At 42.2% G+C, this 8142-nt stretch overlaps 1 pseudogene; it reads right to left on the bottom strand.

Annotated features, from left to right (window-relative positions):
* Positions 1–812: 812 nt before the first annotated feature.
* LOC123380239 lies at positions 813–4687 on the bottom strand (annotated as a pseudogene).
* Between the last annotated feature and the right edge of the window lie 3455 nt (positions 4688–8142).

Below are 8142 nucleotides of genomic sequence, written 5' to 3'. Positions count from 1 at the left end.
ACCAGCAACCTATTGGTTAATAGCAATCCATTTCCTCTTGATTAGCCAACAGATTAGGGTTGTTATCTTTGTTTTCAGCAAACCAATAAGAGGAAGTATGAATTCACATCATCTGAAGAGGAGAGAATAAGCCAAATACTAAGATAAAAATATAACTTGATACAGCCATACCTATGCTGAAAAATATGAACAGCTGAATTTCTATGATCAAAACCACGTCACTTTCTTCCTGAATCCAGAAGTTAGTTGAAAAAGAAGTACCAAAGGATACACACATACCAAGCATAGACACAAATATTTATCCATATATTGAAGGTTGGCAGTAGGGGAAAAAAGGGGAACAAAAATCAATATGTTTAAAATAAAAAGCGACCTTGCACTTTTAGGTATGTCTTGAGCTATCAATGAATTAATTGCTTGATCAATGCAGCAAGAGCCCTTAAGAAGCTCATCTCTGCAAAAGGATCCTGCTGACAGAAGGTTAACAACCTTCCAACTGCAGCTGCCTCAGTAGGTTTAGGAAAGGAAACAGACTTGTCAATGAGAGAGAATGAAATACGGCCTTGTGTAGCAACATGGTTGGAACTGGAGAGTGTTATGCTAAGTGAAATAAGTCATACAAAGAAAGACAGATACCATATGTTTTCACTCTTAGGTGGATCCTGAAAAACTTAACAGAAGACCATGGGGGAGGGGAAGGAAAAAAAAAAGTTAGAGAGGGAGAGAGCCAAACCATAAAAGACTCTTAAAAACTGAGAATAAACTGAGGGTTGATGGGGGGTAGGAGGGAGGGGAGGGTGGGTGATGGGCATTGAGGAGGGTACCTGTTGGGATGAGCACTGAGTGTTGTATGGAAACCAATTTGACAATAAACTTCATATTAAAAATAAAAATAAAATAAAATAAAAACAAAAACCAAAAAAGGAAACAGAGCTGAGCCACATGTAAGGATGTCACAGAAAACTGACATTCAGAAGATTCCAGACAAACATTAAAACAGCTCACTCCTTGGTCCTATTGACAGGTCTGCCAACAAAGAGCACTTTTAGGAAGGAATGGGGATTTGACATATATTTTTCAAAATATTTTCACACTACTGAGACGCATTTAATAGCCCCATCGAAAGTTTTTAAAAGATTGTTTTGAATTATGCAATCTATTTTGCTTTGGTTCTGTTCAATTCAGCAAACACTTTTCTGAATACCAATCAAGTGGCTAGTTAAGGTGCTGGATGTTGTGCTTTCAAACATGAAAAACATAAGCCCTATCTGCAAGGAATTCATAGTCAAATAGGAAGTGAAACACAAGTCCACTAATAATTAGAGAGAGAAGGTTATATACCCTAAAGTAAAGTCATCTGACCTAGTCTGGGTTCTTGTCTTATGAACAGAAACCTATCTAGGATTGAGTTCAATATTGTTTGTGTGGAAAGATAAACTGTGCAGCCCCCTCACCCCTCCCACCACAACCTCACATCTACCAGCTTTTATCAGAAAGAGACTTAGAATAAATAATTAAATCACATCCAGCAAATCCAAGCTGGCACCATCCTCCCCTCCTTTAATGTACCAAAGAGAATACCCATTAGCTGCAAGTAAGAAGGAGCAGGAAGAGCCAAGAGATTCTCAGCCCAGTAACTAGAGAGTCTATCTTTCATAAGATCAAGGACAAAATCCTGCTGACAGGAGAAAGAGCCTTTCTTCAGTATAGGATTGTACTGCATAATCTCTGGGGAAAAATAAGGTTTGTATGTACAAAGGTCAGCTTACTTCAAGATGACATAATAAAGAGAATAGTCAGGTCAAGGTTTCCAACAGTTCAAAGACTAAGGGGGACCCACATTAGCCTTATTCAGGAGACCAGATCTCACCTCTTTTCTGGATCTCTTTTTGCATCCAGCTGTAGTTTATGATATTGTTCAAATTTGTAAGCTACAATAAAATACAAATTTGCAAGATTTAAGGTATTACACCTCATCCTCTGTATAGGATAAGCAGAGTTTTCTGAGTGAGGAGGGTGGGATTACAAACCTGAGAAACTTGAAAAGTGGCTTAATAAGAAAAAGATCCCCTAAGATTAGAGTTAGTTCAGGCATATCCAGTGGGAATATGCTTACCAAAGCTTACATCCAATAGAATGAATGACTATGTTATCTGGAATTTCAAGCTTTATTCTCCTTCACTGTGATGCATTATGAGATCTGCCTCATTCTTTACTAAGAAAACTTATATGTGTGCCTTGAACCCCTGTGTGCTCGAGATGATGAAAGTAAATAGGGCAAGTTGGCCTATAAAGGAGATGGGGCCCAAACACCCCATTGTCTTGAGAGGTTGCTGGAGCAGGACCTTGAAGGGCATTAAGTTCTTTGGTTAAATTAGAGATTGGCATCGTTTGAGTCACCACAGTAGCAAAGACACCTGGGTAGAACGGAAAATCCTCAAGATGCCCCAGACAGAAAGACCAGAATTTATCTGAAGAATGCCTCTTCATAACTTAAAAAGTGAGGAAATCTTGATTCATCGATGCTATGTTTAGATTTATGCAAAAGTATAAATTTAACAAATACTAACAAAAATCTTTTTTCACACTCCATGTACCCAAAGTTATGGGATCCTATACTAACAAGATAGCTCATGTTGTGATAAGCAGTCAGTATTGAATGTTAAGTGTTCAATCACTAAATTCTACACCTGAAACTAATATTACACTGTATGTTAACTAATTGGAATTTAAATAAAAAAGAGGGATAGCCCTATCCAAGAACACCCTAGGTTTGATCTCAGTAAATCAGTTCATAATCAGAGACAAGCTGAGGGATGGCCAGTTATCTGAATATATCTGTTGAGCACCTTCAAGATTCCGTCCACCCATCATCATCTTATGCAGTCTTTCCATTTCATACCAAGCTAGGATCTAGGCCAGTCTGTCTGTTCCCAAAGCATCTTGGAACATTCTCAATTATAAAATACTTCGCATTGCTCTGTGACTATTTTCTAGTCTGCCCTGGACTCAGGGCTTTGGTCTCCTTCAGGAAATGATTTTGCTCTTTTTGTATCCCCAATATAATAGTTAATGAAACTTCTGAGGACCTTGAATAGTAACTGAATAGGTCACTACAGGTGACAAGAATCACTGTTTTGTTCACACTTTTTGGACTTGTTTTGTTTGTTTTGAATTCCAAGGCCTTTAATTGGTAGCCAGCACCTCACCCTAGCTCCTCTGTGTTGCCATGCCCCACCCCATGCCAGCACCTCCCACTCCCTTCCCACACCCCCCTCATGCTGCCCTCACGTCTCCTCTACAGCTGGGCCCTCCTCCCGGCCTAAGTGGAAGCAGGCAGGGGTGCCGCCAGAGTCCCCACCACCCCCAGCATCAGCATGGCCAGGGCTTTGAGCCCCGTGGTGTGGATCTTCTCATGCCGGTGCAGGTTGGAGCACTGGCCGAAGCTCCTGCCACCGAGAGGGCAGGAGGAGGGCTGGACGCAGTGGTGGATGCGCTGGTGGGCGGTGAGGTGTGAGCTGTGGCTGAAGCTCTTGCCGCAGTCGAGGTAGTGGTAGGGCTTGTGGCCCCTGTACGTGCAATTGTGGGTGACGAGGTTGGAGTGCTGGCTGAAGCACTTGCCGCACTCGGGGCACATGTAGGGCTTGACCCCAGTGTGGGCGCACCGGTGGGTGACCAGGGCCGAGCTCTGCATGAAGCACCGGCTGCAGATGGGGCGCTTATGGGGCTTGGCGCCCTGTGGGGGTGCCCTGGTGGGTGACCAGGTCCAAGTGGCGGGTGAAGCACTTGGCACAGCGATGGCACACATAGGACTTCTGGCCCATGTGGATGCCCTCGTGCTGGATCAGGGTGTTGTGCTGGCTGAGGCTCTTCCAGCAAGAGGGGCAGGTGGAGGGCTTCTCGCCCAGGGGCATGATCTGGTGCTGGAAAAGGTGCCAGCTGCCGCCAAGCTCTTGCCACAGCTGGTGCAGGCGTAGGACTTCTTGACTGTGTGCGTGTGCCTGGTGGGTCACCAGGTGGGAGTGCCAGCTGAAGCCCTTGCCACAGAAAACATTCCGTAGGGATGCTGCCAGTCCCTATTACCCGCCAGGATCCACAGCTAGTCCCAAACAAGAGCACTCAGAGCTAATCCACAACTAACCCTAACCTGCTGTCCACCCCCAATGAGGATGTACCTAAGTTGGCTGATCCATTTTCAGCATTTGGCAGATCCTATGCCATCTCAGCTCAGAAAGCTTAAACTGTGAGCTCCTTGAGGACAAAGATTTGCTTTTTATCTCTCCATCCCTACACTTTAACAAAGTTAAATTGAGTAGGCATTCAATAAATATTTGTTAGCTGAATTAGCATAGTTGGTGCTGTTCTAGCTTATTTTTAGTTGCAGTACTATATATCTATAGAACATACTACTTCAGAAAGTTAAACTAACTTGCCCCTGCAGCCAATAGGCTGCAGTGCAGTGATAAAATCTTACGTCTTCCTGAGCCAGAGACCATATGACCCCACTGTTGCACCACATTGCTTTTCACAGAACACTTAAATGAACCAGATCCTTTCACATTTCATCACAAAGGAATAATAGAAAATTTGGAATTACATGCAAAAGACAGTTAATAAGGAAGAAATGTTTGGTTACAAGAACTTTCCCTGGAACTTCTCCCATAGCAGCAAGTTTACTACCTTCCATGTTGAGCTAACTCTATTCTGGATACCATAAGTATCCTGTTTATCAACGTATCTAATACTCATAGGAGAGAGACTGGTTCTACTATTCCTATTTTATGGCTATGGAAACTAAAGTTAAAAAGCCAAAGGCACAGGCTTTGACAGTTGATAGAACTGAGAACTGAAAACCAGGACTCTCTGGCTCTAAATTTACAGCCTAAGGACACGCCTAATTCACTTCTCCGGAATAAGTACAAAGTTTCATGTTATTATGATCTACTCCAATGATCAGTGAGAATCAACATTAAATGCTAGATTAAGGACATTTAAAGTGCTAGATTTGGGGTGCCTGGGTGGTTCAGTAGGTTAAGCATCCAACTTCAGCTCAGGTCATGATGTCACCAATCGTGATTTCAAGCCCAGGGTCAGGCTCTGTGCTGACAGCTCAGAGCCTGGAGCCTGGTACAGATTCTTTGTCTACCTCTCTCTCTGTCCCTGCCCTGTTTGTGTTCTCTCTTTCTCTCAAAAATAAATATTTAAAAATAAATAAAGTGCTAGATTTGTCCTAACTAGTAAAATGCCAACAAACTCACTAGACACAGTAACAAATGAACTACTTAAAGTCTAAAAGGTGTTCCAGACTAGGAGGATACAAAATGAAATTTGCATTTCAAAAACATTACCCTAAATCATGCACAAAAAACAACTTGGAAAGGGGCAAAAATGGGCAAGAACGAATACAAGTAGTCCAGGTGGAAGGCCATTGCCATAATCCCAATAAGAGTTAACAATGCTGGGGCGCCTGGGTGGCGCAGTCGGTTAAGCGTCCGACTTCAGCCAGGTCACGATCTCGCGGTCCGGGAGTTTGAGCCCCGCATCGGGCTCTGGGCTGATGGCTCGGAGCCTGGAGCCTGTTTCCAATTCTGTGTCTCCCTCTCTCTCTGCCCCTCCCCCGTTCATGCTCTGTCTCTCTCTGTCCTAAAAATAAAAAAAAATAAACGTTGAAAAAAATTTTTTAAAAAAAGAGTTAACAATGCTTACTGAACTAGGGTGTTAAGTTTGGATTTTGTATATCGGCCTCTATATTAAATTTTTTTTTAACGTTTTTATTTATTTTTGGGACAGAGGGAGACAGAGCATGAACGGGGGAGGGGCAGAGAGAGAGGGAGACACAGAATCGGAAACAGGCTCCAGGCTCCGAGCCATCAGCCCAGAGCCTGACGCGGGGCTCGAACTCACGAACCGCGAGATCGTGACCTGGCTGAAGTCGGACGCTTAACCGACTGCGCCACCTAGGCGCCCCAATCGGCCTCTATATTAACAGCCCATCACTGCCCTATCCTGGGAAAGGTCTGGTAGAAGATACTATATGCAAACAAATGTTTTCTCTTTCCAATGTTTTCTTGAAGAAAAAAAAAAAAAAAAACCTGAAGGAACAGATCATTCAAAACTCTGTAGCATCTGGGCATGCTCTGGACTCCATTTAAAGAGAAACTCCCCAAATCATCAATCCATGGCAGCACAGAAGCACTAAGAAGAATATCTGCTAGGGAGGTCTTAACAGGTTAATGGAAGACAAGCAGGAGTTACCTGTGGCACAAATATGCTACACTGAGAACTAAATCTGAGAACCATGAAAAAGACTGTAGACATTAAAATACCAAAAAATGGCAGCCCCCTGCAATAAACTGTGAGAACATATTTTGTTTGTATGAGAACAAAGTGAATACAACCATACACCTGGGAACAACTCAGAGTCAATGAGAATGAACCTACACAAGTGAAAACAAATAAAGTTAATGAGCAGAAGAAAAAATAATGTACTTCTAGTTCTGTTTTTCAATTAATAGCTAGGAGGCAGTAGCCATTAGTCACATTTATCTTACACCAAGCATTTTCCCCATAAAATAACATAGGAATAGTTAAGAGGAACTTAAGTCTTAAGTTTATTTTGAATTAAATTCAAGAATCTATTAAGAACCCACTGTGTGCTAGGAAATCTGGATGCAAAAATGAGTAAAATATGATTCTGACCCTACAAGCACTCACAATAGAAAGAGAAAGCTGGGATGTAACTTTTAATTATGATAAAAGCAGCTATAATTTTTTCAAGCAGCTAACATATGTCAGACACTGTGCCGGGTACATCCATATATTATTAATCCTTAAGCAACTCTGACATGGAAGGTATAATTATTCTCATTTTTATGATTGAGAAAGTTTAGACTCAAAGAGGTTATACAGATTTCCCAACAACATACACTCAGATGACAATAAAGCCTCCTTTACTATGAGGCTCATGTTCTCCCCATTCTACCACATAGTCTTTCCAGATGTATAGGCTAGAGGAGGGAAATAGACTACATCCAGGAGCAAGATATGCAGTGATATCCTGAGGCAGTCTGGGGCACCAGCTTAAATAGGAAAAAAAAAAAAAACACTTCCAAGCCTGATCCTTCTGAGAACTAATGCAAAATGGTCAAAAACTGAAAGATTGTGGCTGAGTCATTGCGTAAGGATTGCCAAGAATCAAAGCTAAAAGCCAAATTCTGTCCCCAAGCAACCATGGCACCAAGACTGATGAACAAAGCAAAAAGGGGAAGTATCAGCAGTGAGAATGGAGCACAAAGACAAACCACTGAACATCTTCTATGCATAGATTCCTTCCTTGAAAAATGGAGGCACCACCTCCTAATGGGGTTGTTGTGGAACTCAACCAAACTAATAAATGCAAACAAGCATCATGGTAAAGTTCTGTATAAACAGTAAAAATCAAGATTATCATGAGGGACTGCTGTGAAGACCTTTGGCAGATGTAATTAAGCTTGCTAATCAGCTGACTTTAAGATAGGAACATTATCTTTATTATCCAGGTAGATCCAATATAATCACATGGGCTCTTAAAAGCAGAAGAGGAATTAGAGAGTTGCCATGGAAGAAGGCAGGAGAGATGAGGAAGGAAATGTTCAAAGAGATTCAAAGGATGAGAAACACTAGGTCTACCATTGCCAGCTTTGAAGATGGAGGAAGTGAGCCACAAGCCAAGGAATATAAGCAGCCTCTAGAAGTGCAGAACCCCTGGCCAACATCCAGTAAAGAAATGGGGACCTCAGTCCTACAACTAACAGAACGGAGTCCACCAGCACTCTGAATGAGCATGGAAGCAGATTCACCCTCAGAGCCTCCACAAAGGAGTGATGCCGTGCCAACACCTAAATTGTGGCCTTGGGAAATGCTGAGCAGGGAAGCAACTGAGCCCTGTTGTACCTGGACTTTTGACCTATAGAAACTAAGAGAATATATTTGAGTTGTTTTAACCTGCTTTGTCTGTGATAGTTTGTTATAGCAGCAATAGAAAAGCAATACACACTTGCCGATTATTATTTAGCCATCTAATTAACTCTTTATCTAGGTAATGTCTTGTAATCATCTTACCCACATTTTCCCCTAGTCAATTCTAACTTCAAGAGTCCCAAA

The sequence above is a fragment of the Felis catus genome, chromosome D1, assembly GCF_018350175.1.
Source record: "Felis catus isolate Fca126 chromosome D1, F.catus_Fca126_mat1.0, whole genome shotgun sequence".
In the NCBI taxonomy this organism is placed as follows: domain Eukaryota; kingdom Metazoa; phylum Chordata; class Mammalia; order Carnivora; family Felidae; genus Felis; species Felis catus.
Note: the sequence above shows the minus strand (reverse complement) of the source record. Positions and strands in the feature narration are given on the sequence as shown.